The sequence below is a fragment of the Culex quinquefasciatus genome, chromosome 2, assembly GCF_015732765.1.
Source record: "Culex quinquefasciatus strain JHB chromosome 2, VPISU_Cqui_1.0_pri_paternal, whole genome shotgun sequence".
NCBI lineage: Eukaryota > Metazoa > Arthropoda > Insecta > Diptera > Culicidae > Culex > Culex quinquefasciatus.
This window is the reverse complement of record NC_051862.1, coordinates 132,694,837-132,711,905: the sequence shown is the minus strand read 5'-3', so window position 1 is coordinate 132,711,905 and position 17,069 is coordinate 132,694,837. Positions and strand designations below refer to the sequence as shown.

Genomic DNA, 17,069 nt, shown 5'->3' with positions numbered 1-17,069 from the left:
GAAAAGAGCATAAAATTTCCGATCTTTGATACCCAAATATCTAGGTGTTTTATAAATATGGGAAAAAAGTAGGTTTGATTCACGAGACAAAAATTACGAATGGTTTGGGTTTGGTTTTGGTTTTGTTTTTGTTCTGGATAATGGTCTTTTCTGGAGCACGAGATAAGTAGGGTATTTTAACCATTAGTGGACCCCCTAGTAGAGCCGAAGCACATTTTTCACAAATTTTCAATATTTTAAGCACTTTTTCATAACCCTTTGAACAAAATAATGGAATCTGGAGTGTTTTGAACAATTTTGAGTATTTTTTTCATCATTTTATTTGTTTTTGAGCGGAAAAATACCCATTTGAAAAAAAAGTTTTTTTTTGCCTGCTATGGACCCCCTTTTCCTATAGTGGACCCGGGTCCATAATCCGATTATGGACCCGGGTCCACTATAGGCAAACTGTTATTTTTATACCTAATTTAACCGATATTTGATGTTTTGATGCATTGTGTAGGTCTATTGATAGATATAATGAATAAAATATGGATTTTGCTCACTTTTCATCATGAACAAATATGTTTTGTTAACAAATTTGGCTTTAAACAACAACAAAAACCAAAAAGACATTTAAACACATTAATTTCCGAAAAAGATCAGAGAAAACGTTTCAAAAACCACTGTAAACATAAAATAATTCAAAAAAAGTAATTTTGATGCACATTTTTTCATATTAAATACATAAATGGTTGACCAAAACTAAACAATAGATTTGTTTACAGATGCTGATAAAACCACGCATGTTTATTTAAAAAAAATGTTTTGTAATTGATTTATTATTATAAAATATCATTTCAAACTGCAACTATGATGCTTCAGTTAAGTACCATAAACTAAAGTTTTGATTAATTATAAATTCTTTCGGTTTCAGCATATTTGGTACTTTTAACATAAAAACATCTATATTTATACTCATAATTGAAAAAAATATGCGTTTAGGTTGATTACAACAAGCATTTATTGTATATTTAAGACAAACTTTTGAAAATTTCACTTCCTGTTTGGCGCACCCGAAATTTCGAACAAATATTTGGATCATCGCAAATAAATCAATAATGTTGGGAATATAACGAATAGGTTCATAAAATTATTTGACTGGATCACAAAGCATTTCTAAGTTTTTTTGGTTTATTTAATCAAAACAATTCGTAAATCGTAAACAATTGTCTGTTAAAATATATATATATATATATTTTTTTTTAATACACAGTTTTCTTTATTTTTGTAAGTTAAATCAACAGGGGTCCACTTTTGGAAAAGTTTAGATTTTCGTTGTCCTATATTGGACCCCCTAATTTTTGCTCGAAAATGAGCAGTTCTTCGCTTTATTTTAGTAAAGTTTCTTAAACTTACATTATTTCTACCTGCCGAAGTTGAATAATCAGTCAAAAAATGATTGTATAGTTAATTCAATCATTAAATATAAATGCAGTTTTGTTGTGAAAATGCTAGTGGCCATGGCTGATTTCAGATGTCGAGCTCAAAACACTTATTTTGGCTGAAAGGACACGTCAATGTCAGCCAACATTGTTTTAAATTATGCTGAACATGCCAAATAAAAGATTTGTAGACAAAAACACGCTTGAAATTGTGATTTCATTGATTTTTCATCAAAAACACTTCAGAGGGTCCACTATAGGAAAGGGGTCCACTAATGGATAACGTACCCTAAATGGTTAAAAACCGTTTGGAAACTCAGATATCACCCAAACTTTGGCAAAGACGGGTAATATATTTCGAGACAAAAAACTAGTATAAATTATATGCAAAACATTTTAAAATGTGAGATATGTTAAAGCATATATAGCAAAACAACGCAAAAGCCATGCCAGATGTAAACATCTTCTAGCGTGAGCAGAACACACTCTTTGTTTACAAACTTTTTCAATTCAATTCTTTATTTATACATGTAGAGTAAGGACTGCTCCTTTTAAATTACTACAATCAGAGTTCAAGAGTGTGTAGTACTTCTTATTATTAAATGGCTTTGCCAAACTTAATCACTACCAGCGCTTGTTAATTTCTCTTGCCCAACCAATTTATGCATTCTTTTCGAAACTCGATCGGAGAACGAATATTTTTAATAACGACAGGAAGTTGATTCCAATTAGCAACGCCCCTAACAAAAAAGCTTTCATTGTAATGTGATGATATTTGCTGTGGTATTATGTAATTTCTAGTACGTATACTGCGAGAAATTTGGAGTTTTTCTGCTAAATATCTAGGGGTAGAGGTATTTATAATTTTGAATAAAGTAAGACAGGACCTAAGCTTATAAAAGTTATTAAATGAACAACCAAGAAGATTATGCTGAAGGTGTGAAACCCTAGCATATCTTGATAGATTAAAGATGTAACGTACGTACGCGTTTAAGGCAACACGTAATTTATTTATAGAGTTAGCAGCAGCATTAAGAAAAAGTGCATCACCATAGATAAAATGTGGAAGTAAAAGAGATTTAAACAATCTAAGCTTAGAAGTGATTTTCAAATGCCTAAGGCCGTTGTAAATTTTTCTATATTGTCCGTTTATATGGCAATCCCATCCTAGATTATTTTTCATTATTATTCCAAGATTTAATGCATTAGTAACATATTCAATGATATTTTGTCCAAGAAAAATTACAGGTAAAGAAGAGACTCGTTTGTTCCGAGAAATGAACATTACTTTGGTCTTAGAAGAATTGATTGGCAAAAAGTTACGGGTAGACCAGCGGAGAATTTCACACAAATCTTCATTTAAAAGCCGTGCCATTTCAGTAACGGTGAGAGAATTTGAGGCTAAATACAGTTGAACATCGTCTGCAAAAATGTGGATCATACAATTCTTAAGAACGGATGGTAGATCGTTTATAAAATGGGAAAATAAAATTGGACCAAGATTTGAACCTTGCGGTACACCAGAAATTATATCAACAGGGCTAGACAATGTGAAATTAGTAAAAACAGACTGAGTTCTTCCGGTCAAATAAGACTGAATTAATTTTGCAGCTTCAATAGAAAAGTTATATTTTAAAGATAATTTATTGATTAGGGTAGAGTAGTCATCAATGAGACACGGGGAACAATGATAAAATGGCTCTCACAAGTCGTAGTTTCAACCAATCAGGCTCATATTTTGGGGAAAGGTGTGTCTACTAGATACACGTCTGCCATAATAGTGGCTTTGGATATGAACGCTCCCTTGAAAAGTTATTCATAAATGTTTGATTCTTGGGTGTAAAAGTAATTTGTGGACAAAAAATACTTTTTCGCTCGTAGGCTGCCATTTACACCAAAACTAATTTTTCTTCAAATTTCTTTCGACGTTCCATAGGGATTGAGTTGGGCTACAGTGTCCTTTCTTTAGGTTTGGCCAAAATTTAGAATATACCCAGAATCCAGAGCTGTCTCATTGTTCCCCACTCATTTCAGCCCCTGGGTAACAATGAGACACTTTGATTTTTCTTAAATAAACTTTTCAAAATCAATGTAATTCTTTCAAAACATTAATTGAAAGTGATTTTCGGCATATTTATTGAGTTTTAACTCCATTTAACAAAAAATACAAAGTTATTTGTTATGAATATATGGATTTTACAAAATTAAAATACTTTTTAGTATAACTTTTGTTAATAAAAGTTTAATGATGGCAAAATTGCTCTAAAATGTTCAAGGCAAGTCACCTGCAATGTAAAAATACAAAAACATGATGTTTTACTAGAAAAATGTTGATTTTCGTAGAGTGTCTCATTGTTCCCCAGCTGTCTCATTGTTCCTGCCGAGTGCGTCTACAATGAGACAGTTGAATAACTCTGGCTGTAGATGTCGGATCGATCTCATATTTTGGTCAATGTTAGAACACATTGAAAGAAAGAAAATGCAACAAAAAGCTCATTAAAACATGCTAACGAAAAAATTAGAAAAATCGTTAAAAGTTGAAAACCAAAAGTGTCTCATTGATGACTACCCTACCCTAATTTAGAATGAGAAACACGATCAAAATCTTTGGAAAAATCTATAAACTATAAAAACGCAACTCCTTTGCGATCTATTATTTTTAATAAATCATCATGTACTTTAAGTAAGGCTGTAGTTGTACTATGTCTAGATCTGAATCCTGATTGAAATTCATGTAAGTAATCAAAATTATTCAGATAAGTTTGTATTTGAATTTTCAAAATTTTCTCAAAGACTTTAGAAAGAGCAGGCAAAATACTAATTGGGCGTAAATTATCTAAAGCAAGACTTCTCGGTTTCTTTTTAACTGGAATAATGTGGAACCCACAACGGCCCTTTTGCATTGTTCTGCTAGATAAGGAAACACTTTTTTTCTGAAAAACGCAATTTCCACCGATATCTCGGTTTATAATATTTTGCTTCCGCCATACCGTGTCCCGTCACCACGAGGGTTATCACTATAATTGTGACACAGTCGTGCCACGATCGGCGGCCGACCGTCTTCGGTAAGGACCTTCGGCATCGTCCTTCGGTTTCGGGGGCTGCTTCTCGGCAAGCATAAATGCCACCGCCACGAGCCGGACTCCAATCAGACCGACTTGGTGCGCGTTGCCGAACGAACCCTTAAACCAAAGCAAAGGAAAGCTCTTCGCGGTGAAAGCCCCTTCCCCCCCAAAAGTGTGTTTGTGTGCGCGCGTTAAAAAGAGGAGCTTTTTTCGGGGAAGCTTTTTTTCGGCGCTGTGTGCGTGTGCAGTTCGTGTTCGTACTAGTGATAACAGAGAACTCTTGAAGTGTGTGCGTGTGGCCCATTTGCGCCTTTTTGACATCGTTTCCAATTTTGTTGTGCTTGTTTACTATTACTAGCCAGTATCGAGGGGCAGGAGTGCGGAAAATTCGCGTGGTGCTTTTCCACGAGAGGCAAGGATCCCTGTGTGAGTGTCAGTGTCAAATTCTAGTTTCATGTTTGGGCCATTAAACGAACACGCTTCAAGCTTATGTTGTTTGGAGGTGAAGATTTCTCACTTCTTGCTAGATTTTCCAGCTCGAGGGGGAGGTCAGGAAGGAAGGAAAATCAGTGGAAAAACAACTTTTACTACTTTGCAGGCGCACACATTTTGCACGTGGTTTTTTCTTCGCAAAGTGTTGGCTGCAGACGCGACAAATACAAGCGCACATACACTCACACGTACAGATAGAAAAAAAAACGCGAAGAGTGTTTAACCTTTTTAGACTATCGTGACCCTTGGTTGGTGGTGTTTTTGTTAGAAAAGTGTTGATGGGAAATTTGCGGCTCCGACTGGCAAATTTTATCAAAGTAGTTTTGTTTTTTTCATATAAAATGAGAAGATAAATTCATGCACATTTTATTCTCTGTAACTAAAACTTTTTGTAGCACTTTAACATTTTAAAAATAAAATGTGTTAAAATGACATTATTTCCACTTCCAACCAGAATGTTTTGGTTATTAGGTGCCGTGCAGTTAATGCTAAAATATACCAAGATTTAAAACAAACACTATTGGTGAAACTAATCAAACGTAAAGGATCATGCGTCTCCATGAAAATATGTTTCCATTTAATTTCGATGGAGGCGCCTAAAATATGAGAAGAAAGCAGTTTTTCTTAGTGTTTTTTTGAAGCGATAGCCTGTTAGTAAAAAACTGTGCATCAAGGATTTTCGTATTATTTTTCTTTCAAAAATAAGTTGAATTTTTCTTTCAAAAATAAGACAATTTTGGCTGCTTTTTCAGATAAAACGCAATTAAAAATCTTGTGTTAAAAATAAAATAAAAATAAAAAATGGCCATATCTTGGGATTATGGACGGGAATCAGCAAAAGCATTTTAAATTTTTTAATTTTGATAAATTAGTTAACTTTAGAACCTTTATTATGTAAGAGCGAGTCCACGAGCAAAGCATACCCATCTCGCATCGACCTCACCAATCTGCCTGAAATTTTCAGGGGTTGTTTGTACATATAAAACTAGCATCTGGCCAAAATATGAGCACTCTAGGTCAACGGGAAGTGGGGCAAATCGGGACACAAAGTTTGGTGGTTCAAAAACGTCAAAAATCTTAAGAAGACTATAACAAAGGCAAAATTTAATTTAATTTCAAAATTCAAAATGCATCTGAAAGGGCTTGGAAAATGCAACAAAATGCAGGAAAAAGCATCCCAATTGGTTGAATCTAAAGGGAGTTATTGGCATTTTAGTGAAAAAATAGCATAATTTTCAAACTCAAATAAAAAATGTTCCATCCTGATATCAACTCGCTTCGACCTGCAGCTTGTAGGCGACATCTGGGACTACCATCTGAAACTGAGAACGCTTTGGGTAAGGCAGTTTAACATATTAAATAAACACTTTTACTTTTAGTGAATTTTTGGGTTGTAAATTTTTGCTCGGAGGGCCCCTTGGATCGCATTTTCTGGTAATTATTTTATCATATTCGTGTTTCTGAGACAATTTCACGTAAGAAACATGCACAAAAAATGTTATTTTCATCAATTTTAACCATTTAAAAAATGAAAGTAAAAAAATCTTCGATTCACATTTATTGAAAATCAAGTGCGTTTCCAAGGATACTAGATGACACCAGAAAAAAGGCAGATTCTAAATATTTTTTAACTTTTATTTTTTAAAGGGTTAAAATGGATGAAAATAAACATTTTTGTGCATGTTTCAATCGTGAAATTGTCTCAGGAACACGAATATCATAAAATTATCACCGGGAAATATGATCTAAGGGGTCCCCCGAGCAAAAATTTACAACCAAAAAAATCACTTTAAGAAAAAGTGTTTATTTAATACGTTAAACTGCCTTACCCAAAACGTTCTCAGACTCAGATAGTAGTCTCAGATGTCCCCTACAAGCTGCAGGTCGAAGCGAGTTGATATCTGCATGGAACATTTTTTTATTTGAGTTTGAAAATTATGCTATTTTTTCACTAAAATGCCAATAACTCTCTTTAAATTCAACCAATTGGGATGCTTTTTCCTGCATTTTGTTGCATTTTCCAAGCCCTTTCAGATGCATTTTGAATTTTGAAATTAAATTAAATTTTGCCTTTGTTATAGTCTTCTTAAGATTTTTGACGTTTTTGAACCACCAAACTTTGTGTCCCGATTTGCCCCACTTCCCGTTGACCTAGAGTGCTCATATTTTGGCCAGATGCTAGTTTTATATGTACAAACAACCCCTGAAAATTTCAGGCAGATTGGTGAGGTCCAAACGACGTCCCATACAAAGGGGTATGCCTTGTTCGTGGACTCGCTCGTAAAGTTTGTTTTTTTTTTTATCAGGTTTGTAATAGTAGTGTATGCAACAAGTTGCAAAAAGATGATTTTTTCAGCACGAGTCGTACAAGGGTCGCTTTTTATCGTTAAAGTTGGTGAAAAAAATCTTTTCATACAAAAACGTCTTCATTAAATCGTTTATAACTCGTCAGAGATAACTCGGATCGTGTTACGGTCTTCGACAAAGTTATATGTTATAAAAAAGTTCATAAGGATCTCACACATGACAATGATGCGACATATTTAACGCAACCTTTTGGTAGAATTTTGAAATTTTTGCATTTCCCCATAATTTTTTCGAATTTTCCCATGGGTAATTCTCTACCAACTCACACGAAATCGGGAAAAGTTGCCCCGACCCCTCTTCGATTTGCGTGAAACTTTGTCCTAAGGGGTAACTTTTGTCCCTGATCACGAATCCGAGGTCCGTTTTTTGATATCTCGTGACGGAGGGGCGGTACGACCCCTTCCATTTTTGAACATGCGAAAAAAGAGGTGTTTTTCAATAATTTGCAGCCTGAAACGGTGATGAGATAGAAATTTGGTGTCAAAGGGACTTTTATGTAAAATTAGACGCCCGATTTGATGGCGTACTCAGAATTCCGAAAAAACGTATTTTTCATCGAAAAAAACACTAAAAAAGTTTTAAAAATTCTCCCATTTTCCGTTACTCGACTGTAAAAAATTTTGGAACATGTCATTTTATGGGAAATTTAATGTACTTTTCGAATCTACATTGTCCCAGAAGGGTCATTTTTCATTTAGAACAAAATTTTTCATTTTAAAATTTCGTGTTTTTCTAACTTTGCAGGGTTATTTTTAGAGTGTAACAATGTTCTACAAAGTTGTAGAGCAGACAATTACAAAAATTTTGATATATAGACATAAGGGTTTGCTTATAAACATCACGAGTTATCGCGATTTTACGAAAAAAGTTTTGAAAAAGTTACTTTTGCGTTTCTCTTTGTTTCGTCGTCCGTGTCTGTCGCGGGTGACCATGAACGGCCATGATCGATGACGACCAACTTTTTCAAAACTTTTTTTCGTAAAATCGCGATAACTCGTGATGTTTATAAGCAAACCTCTTATGTCTATATATCAAAATTTTTGTAATTGTCTGTTCTACAACTTTGTAGAACATTGTTACACTCTAAAAAATAACCCTGCAAAGTTAGAAAAAACACGAAATTTTAAAATGAAAAATTTTGTTCTAAATGAAAAATGACCCTTCTGGGACAATGTAGATTCGAAAAGTACATTAAATTTCCCATAAAATGACATGTTCCAAAATTTTACAGTCGAGTAACGAAAAATGGGAGAATTTTTAAAACTTTTTTAGTGTTTTTTTCGATGAAAAATACGTTTTTTCGGAATTCTGAGTACGCCATCAAATCGGGCGTCTAATTTTACATAAAAGTCCCTTTAACACCAAATTTCTATCTCATCACCGTTTCAGGCTGCAAATTATTGAAAAACACCTCTTTTTCGCATGTTCAAAATGGAAGGTCGTACCGCCCTCCGTCACGAGATATCAAAAAACGGACCTCGGATTCGTGATCAGGGACAAAAGTTACCCCTTAGGACAAAGTTTCACGCAAATCGAAGAGGGGTCGGGGCAACTGCTGTGTGAGTTGGCGGAGAATTACCCCCATACAAACTTCAACGATAAAAAGCGAACCATAACCCTTAACTAGAGGGTGACGATTCTCGAGATGTTCAATTTCTTGGGAATGGAGAGTTGAATTTTGCCATTTCCCGGAAACTATGCCAATTGTGTCAAAATTTAAAATGAAAAGGAATAAATTTATTTCTTTTTAATGAATTAAGTTACAATTAATTCATACTAATTCTATGAAACGTTAATTTATGTAGCCTTATTATTTGGAGGAACCTTTTGATCTTTTTCTGAATCTGTAAGTACAAAATCGTTTCTTGAGCTTTTAAAGACTCAAAATTTTAGTTTAAAATATTTACGAATCTTAATTCGTACTGAGTGATTTTTCAAAAGTTGCACGAACTCGTTATTTTATTTTTGTTAAAAAAAAACTAATGTATCTAATAAATGATTGGCCAGTATCGAGAATTTTGCAATAAGATAAACAACGACTCAAAACAACTAATTAAACTGTTTTTTTGTTATTATAAATATTCATTGAAGACATATTACATACAGTTATCAGGAAAATCCATATGTTCACAAAAACTACATTATGAGGATTGCTATGCCCGAGAGAAGATATGGGAATTGAACTTAACTTTCCCTCTTAGAAATAATAAAAAATAAATTTGAAAATAAAACATTTGATTTCAATTCAGGGGTGTAACTACTAAATATTTCATAAAGTAAATTTTGGGGTCGATTTTTTTTGGTTTCTCTCAATTATAGTTTTTGGAATTGTTGACAAGTAACACATTCTGAATAAGAAGATTAGAGAAGCATTAGTTTATTCGAACTTGAACAACAATTTAGGTTTTTTCAAATGTTTTTTTCTGATTAGTTTATATTATTTTGCTTCGATAAAAAAATCTTTTGAGTCACGACCGAATTTCCCGGGAATCGAGAGGTCCAAAAATGGTGGATTTCCCGCTCGTAACCCTCTACCCTTAACCGATTTGGCCCAAATTTGCACAGTAACTTGAAACGAAACTATTGGCACTACGCCCCCCGGGGCATGGCCTTCCTCTAACGTGGGATTTCTGCTCCAGCGCCTCTGACGAGACAGGAGAAACCGGGACCGACGTTTTACTTCACCATCCGATAGAAGCTCAGTGGATAAGGCGGGAATCGAACCCGCGTCTCATAGCATCATCGGGATCGGCAGCCGAAGCCGCTACCCCTGCGCCACGAGACCCACAGTAACTTGTTTTTACCAAAAAAATCAAGCCGGGGGGTATCTCTTAAGATTTTTCAAAATTTTATTTTCCTCTTGTCACGCTAATTAATATTCAAAAAGAATGTGCATCTTAAGGTGTCGCAGATGCATGTATGCAACAGGTTGAGAACCGCTAAACGAAATGAATAAATTGAAAGCCATTAAATAACCTACACACAAAAAAATATTTCCGAATGTTACAACATTAAATGTTATGATGGAACACTTTTGCACGTCATTGAACATTTAAATTTAAATTTAATTTGATGTAAATTTGCAACAAATTATACGTAAAAACATGATTTTACGTGTGATTCAACCGTTTACGTCCAATCTCAAGTTTACATCAACTGAGTTTACATGTGATTCATTTTTCCGTGTCGAGTAAATTCACATATTTTTTCTGTGTAGACCGAGCCATGTAGCCTAGTGGTAATGCTTCCGCCTCATAAGCGGTGGATCGGGGTTCAAACCCGGCTCGGACCAACACAACTGGTGATCTTTTCCCTTCTGGATTTGATTGCATAGTATAGGGAAGGTAGTGTATCGTCACAAGCTGGACTGGACCTTATCACGACATCTTATTGAAGGCGTCCTATGGAATGTTATCATTAACCTTAACATGTTAATATAAAGTTAAGATATAGCCATTGAATCCACTTGGCGAATGCGACCCGGGTCATGGACCATGGAAAAAACTATTTACTTATTAAAACATCGCTTGTTATCGCATATGAAATTTGAAATCAAATCCAATGCACAGTGGGCGAAATGGAACCCAAAATCGGACTTAATTGAACGCGGCTAGTTCCCTGGTATGAATAATAGTTTTTCTTATGTAAAAAAATCCGGGGAATCGATTGGTGATGGTTTCATCCACCGCACGAAACGGCAAAGGGTCCATTTTGCCCCAATTCCCCATTTTTTCATATTTTTTCTTGAAAATCGGTCTGTATTTAGAGCGGAGGCTTTATGCGGCCTTCCAAAATGCACTAAACTTATGTGAAAACGTCCCAGGAATCCAGTAAAAATAACCACTTGCACCGCAAAAATCATCTAGGGTCCATTAACCCCAATTCCGCTATAAAAGCATTTTTGGCCGTTTTCAAATGTTAGGTCAGATTTTAAAAATCTGAAAATATTTTTATCGTAAAGATCAGACAATTTTACATAAGAATGATGATTTGCACTTGAAAGTTTGCCACATTCATGTTGATATAGAAATTAAACTAAATAAAAAGATTGAAGAATCACTTTTGGGCCAATTTTCCCAAACGCAGAATAAACTTCCTTTCACATACATTTTATTTTTATCAACATAAATGTGTCAAACTATCAAGTGCAAATCGTCATTCTTATGTAAAATTGTCTGATCTTTACGATAAAAATATTTTCAGATTTTTAAAATCTGACCAAACATTTGAAAACGGTCAAAAATGCTTTTATAGCGGAATTGGGGTTAAATGGACCCTAGATGATTTTTGCGATGCAAGTGGTTATTTTAACTGGATTCCTGGGACGTTTTCACATAAGTTAAGTGCATTTTGGAAGGCCGCATAAAGCCTCCGCTCTAAATACAGACCGATTTTCAAGAAAAAAAGTGAAAAATGGGGAATTGGGGCAAAATGGACCCTTTGTCGTTTCGTGCGGTGGATGAAACCATCACCAATCGATTCCCCGGATTTTTTACATAAGAAACACTATTATTCATACCAGGGAACCAGCCCCGTTCAATTAAGTCCGATTTTGGGTTCCATTTCGCCCACTGTGCAATGCAGGCAATGAACACCAAGATCGGGTGCGCCGTGGTGCGGTTTTCGTGTCACTCTAGAACCCAAACCGAGCTGTTTATTGTCACACCATAGCAACTGTACCGAAAGCACCTTGGTACACCACCGGTGCACCCAACTGTATACCAAGATGCAACTCAACAGAATAGGGACGTGGCGTTACATCGTGCTGCCACCTGGTTTTTTTTAAGTGCAAGAGTGGAAAAGTGCTGAGTCATTGTCTAAAAATAGACGGCGTCCTATCTCGCCTAGCAAACTGAAGTCGATAAAGTAGTCGGTTTCGATGAGAAAAAGTGGAAAATGTGGTCTAAAAATAGCGACGCCATCCCCCTATGGTTGATCCAAGTAAACCGGAGGCGACATTGTTTTGATTGAGGTTTTTTAGACATCATTCACAATTTCGGGGTGGCCTGGCGGTTGTGATCTCCGTCTTTTAATCACGAGGTTCCTGGTTCAATCCTGACATAAATATTTTTGAGGTTTTTTTTTCAATTTTTATTATCAAAATTAGAGATTACATACGTTAAAAAAAACTTCTTCGAACCTGCGACGCTCTAGTCAAAGGGTTAAAAAATTGAATGGATTTTTGTAGTGGAATAGACAAAACGTTCTGTATTATGCAGGCAGAAAATGCCTAATTCAGGATTATATGCACTAAAAGTTATAGTTTATATTTCATGACACTACGAAATCCTAAAGAATTATTCTGAATAAATAAAAACATTCAAAAAAATAAAATAATAACTGTCGAGATTCGAACCAAGAACCTTTAAAATACTAATGCAGTGCCTTTGCCAACCACACCATTAAGAAGTGTTGATTTCAGCTGGCTTGCTAGGCATCAAGAGGTCTAAACTTCTCCCGTGTGGTAGGCGCAGAAAACAAGTCAGTTTTGTGTACCCGATCCACACCGCCGTCACACCAAACTTTGGTTTCGGTGCACCGATCAAGCTATCGAGCTGTGTCGGGTTTTTTTCGTGACGAGAAATAGGGACGTGGCGTTACATCGTGCTGCCACCTGGTTTTTTTTAAGTGCAAGAGTGGAAAAGTGCTGAGTCATTGTCTAAAAATAGACGGCGTCCTATCTCGCCTAGCAAACTGAAGTCGATAAAGTAGTCGGTTTCGATGAGAAAAAGTGGAAAATGTGGTCTAAAAATAGCGACGCCATCCCCCTATCCCTATAGAAAAACCGGTATCATAGCAAACCGTTGTCGCACCCGTCAAAAGGAAAGTCTGGTGCTATGTTTGTGTCTTAACGCTCATCGAAAGAGCTATGCAAAATCCAACATAATTTTCGCAAGTTTCATATAAAATAACTACAAAGTATGCACTATGCCGCAGCTCGTTTAAAACGCCCCATTAAGAAAATCCCAAAACAGTCACCTACCGTCACGCCACACTGATAAAACTTGCTCTTGACGCCCCGCAGCGAGCTGCTGCTCCCCGGGGGCCAACAAAGTGTAGTTTATTTGTTTTTTTGTCTTCTCTGCCCTGCAGCAAAAACCCCACCGTCCATTTTAACTCTTTATTTTTGCATTGTTTTTTTTTCTTACACTCTCGTACTACTAAACTGCGTCGCCACAAACTTCGCTCGCCTCCGCCCCCTAATGCTTCTCTAGTTCTGCTTAATGGTGGTGCAAAACAGCGCATTCATAAAAATTAATTAAATTTCTACCTCTCTGGAGTGCGCACTGCTTTTGCAGGCAGGTGCCGTGCTGATTACTTTTGCTGTTCTTTTCCGGGAAAATTGTGCACATTTTCAGTGTTTTTAGAATAGTGTTTAACTTACATCTACTGGAAAGAAATGCTACAGTATTTGTCATCCTGGTTTTGTTACACGCAATGATTGCTTTTGTATCAAAACATGCATGAAGCTCGCTCAACAACTTTACCTGTGTGTAATATTCACAGCGATGTCATGTCCAGTTCCCATCAAATTACCTTACTTACTTTACCTTATCTTTCGGTTAACAACAATATTTTTTTAGAAAATTAGGGTACTGTGGCGATAGATCTAACAACGCACTGTTAAGTGGATGCATTTATGTTATTTTCCCGAGTGTCGTTCATTTTCTTTCAGCGCCACACGCGGTCCAAGTTAATATCTTTCCCGTTTTCTCAGTTCCGAAAGTTCCGTATACGATCTTTCAAAATATCCTTTCGCAGTCGACAGGGAAAAAGCCAGCATGTTTTCGTACGGTGTGTGGTTTCAACAATATCTTCAATCATTCCAGGGTTTTTGGGGGAGCGTTTTGCGTTCAGCTTTTGGAAGCTTTTGCTGCGTACTGGAATAAATTTATGCTCACAACCACATAAGACACTTTGTGACCTGAGTCGATGAAAATTTAATCACTCATATTTGCTTTTAGCTTATTTTTTGTCTCTTTTTGCTGCTTATGGTTGAAAGTTCGAGAGGGATCTTAACACACAAGCATACACACTTATACGCTGTAGAGATGAGATGTGAAAAAACAGGAGTATGCTTAGAAGGGACGTTCGTTCGATCTCCTGCGCCCACCTCTCCCATGGTTTAAATTTTTTTGCTCGAGATTTTTGTGGGGTTGCTTTTATTTTCCGTTGTCCGAGGTTGTGTGGGTTCTGGCCATTGTTGTTTTCCTAATTAAAAGAGTGTTTACACGCTCGGTTTGCTTTAAATTAATTTACTTTTGTTCTCGTAATCATCCAGCAAATTGCTTTTCCAATTTTTGTTTTTCATAACAAAGACAAACGTTAGGAAAAAAGCACTTTCAATTCTGATTAATATTCAGATAAATCTGAATGAAGATAAGGCCCAGCTTGTAATGGTAAACGATTCCCAACTAAGAAATTGAGTTAATGGTGGCTTCTTATGATACTAAATCCATTTAATAAGATGCTTCAAGCCGAATTTTGACATTCATTTCCGTTTCCGGGATATGGTAATACACACTTGTGACATAGATCAATTTTCCATATAAAAGATCTGTGCTATCTTGTAACACTTGCAAAGTCAAGAGAGAGCTATAAAACGGTGATGTTCTTACGGTGATGTTGCTACAAATTTATAGTGAAATTTATAATGCTTCATAGCACCAGAGAATACAAAATTTTCGATTTACAAATGTACTAATTGTCACAAGTGTGTTTCCTCAAGATAGCCAATGATGATTTAATAAAAACCTGAATACAACTTCTTTGCATTACCCGGATCGCTTTGGTATGTTCCACAAAAATAACCGTCAGGGAAGCCTGAGTACGATAAAGTTGGTTGGTGGCGGGACAAATTAAACGTCACTAAACCTAAAAATGACAAAAAGTCAGAATCGACCAAAAATGACATGGGACAATTATGCGTAGAACGGCACGGCAGTACAACTTTTTTTCATAACTTATTTTTATTAGATTCTTTTAGGTTAGGACCGAAGGTCAATAGGCAGTACAACTTTGTTGAACACACCCAAACGATCCGAGTTGATGCAGAGAAGTTATAAGTGCTTTTGTTTTTAAAATCATATTGCACTCTTTGCATCAAATTGCAAACCTGCTGTGCAACTAATATCTTCACACCAAATATTTGCACACTGTAAATCATACCTCTTCTCCCCCCGCTCACCAGGAGTGGTGCGTGTCTCAACTAAGCCATGATGCAAAGGAGTGTGTCTTAGATAGTATTTTTTCTGCTGTAGTTTGATGTGTGCAATTTGTTGGATTGTTGCAAAATCTCTGAAATCCGCCTTAATCCATAATAAAAGATATGCGTCGCACCTCGCCGATTTTTCGAAAAAAAACAAACTTTGGAGGCCTGTACCGAGCTCTAGGGTGCTCCAAACTTCAATGTTATATATACCAAAAGATGCCCAAGGATCTGGCCACGCCAGTGATGTTGAAAATAAACGCTTCAGTGGTCAAAGTGCCTTAAAAATTTACATTTACGGGTAAAATCCCATTTAAAATTCAAATGCAAAGCGCCAACTCTTGTTACGCCCAATCAAGCTCATATTTGGAATTTGGGCTCAGTATGCCCAACGGAGTAAACCCCTGAATGCTCACAAAAAAGTCATTTTAATTACACTCTAATGTTTATGACAAGTCGAAATGACAATTCAAAATGACAAATTTTGTTTCAAATGAAAAACTGACCCTTCGAAAAGTACTTTAAATTCTTCTTAAAATGACATGTTCCAATTTTTTTACAGTTGACTTATGTAAAATGGCATACTTAAAAAAAACTTTAGTGTTTTTTCGATAAAAATACGTTTTTCGGAATTTTCAGTACACCATGAAATCGGGCGTCCAATTTTACATGAAAGTCCCTTTGACACCAAATTTCTATATTATCACCGTTTCATGCTGCAAATTATTGAAAACACCTGAGCAATTCTCTACCAAAACCGGAAATGGATTTTATTTGTATTGTTTGATTTGGCTCAAACTTTGTGGGGGCCTTCCCTATGACCAAATAAAATATTTTGTGTGATTGGTTTATCCATACAAGTCTCCATACAATTTTGGCTGCTGTCCATACAAAAATGGTATGTAAATATTCAAACAACTGTAACTTTTGAGTGAATTTTCTGATCAATATTGGTGTCTTCGGCAAAGTTGTAGGTATTTTTGAGGACTTTTGAGAAAAAAATAGGTACACGGAAAAAAAATTTGCAGATTTTTTATCAACTTTTTTTTCACTAAAACTCAATTTCCCAAAATATGTATTTTTTGATTTTCGAGATTTTTTGATATGTTTTATATGGAAAAACATGGTCAAAAAATCTGCCGCCGAGTTATGAATTTTTGAAAAAATAGTGATTTTTGGAAAAAAATCGAAGTTTTATGCAAAAACAAGTTTGACATTATTTTTCAATGCACTAAAAATAGTGACCATGAGTGACCATTTCTAAGAATATTTTTTTTGAGAAGTTCAGAAAATTTGCTATAAAATTGTCTAAGAGACATTGAAGATTGGACCTCGGGTTGCTGAGATATAGTCGCCTTAAAAAAAGAAACTCGAAAATTGAAGTTTTCTTAATCTCACCAAAACAACCCACCATTTTCTAATGACCATATCATGAAAAATTCGTGAAATTCGTTCCGATCTTTTCGAAAAAAATATTTTGAATTTTTTTAAATCAAGACTAGCCTTTTAAAT

General features: G+C 35.5%; 1 protein-coding gene across 4 annotated transcripts in view; it reads left to right on the top strand.

The window, feature by feature from the left end:
* The first annotated feature begins 4,578 nt into the window (after positions 1–4,578).
* The window catches only part of LOC6041061 (Kv channel-interacting protein 1), a 164,528-nt gene continuing 152,037 nt past the window's right edge, over positions 4,579–17,069 (top strand). For 3 of the 4 annotated variants that reach the window (XM_038252017.1, XM_038252020.1, XM_038252018.1), the window contains exon 1: positions 4,579–4,915. The gene's annotated coding sequence lies outside the window, so the exon portion shown is untranslated. Of the gene's footprint in view, positions 4,922–17,069 lie in introns of all 4 variants that reach the window. The other variant, XM_038252021.1, reaches the window with a different exon arrangement.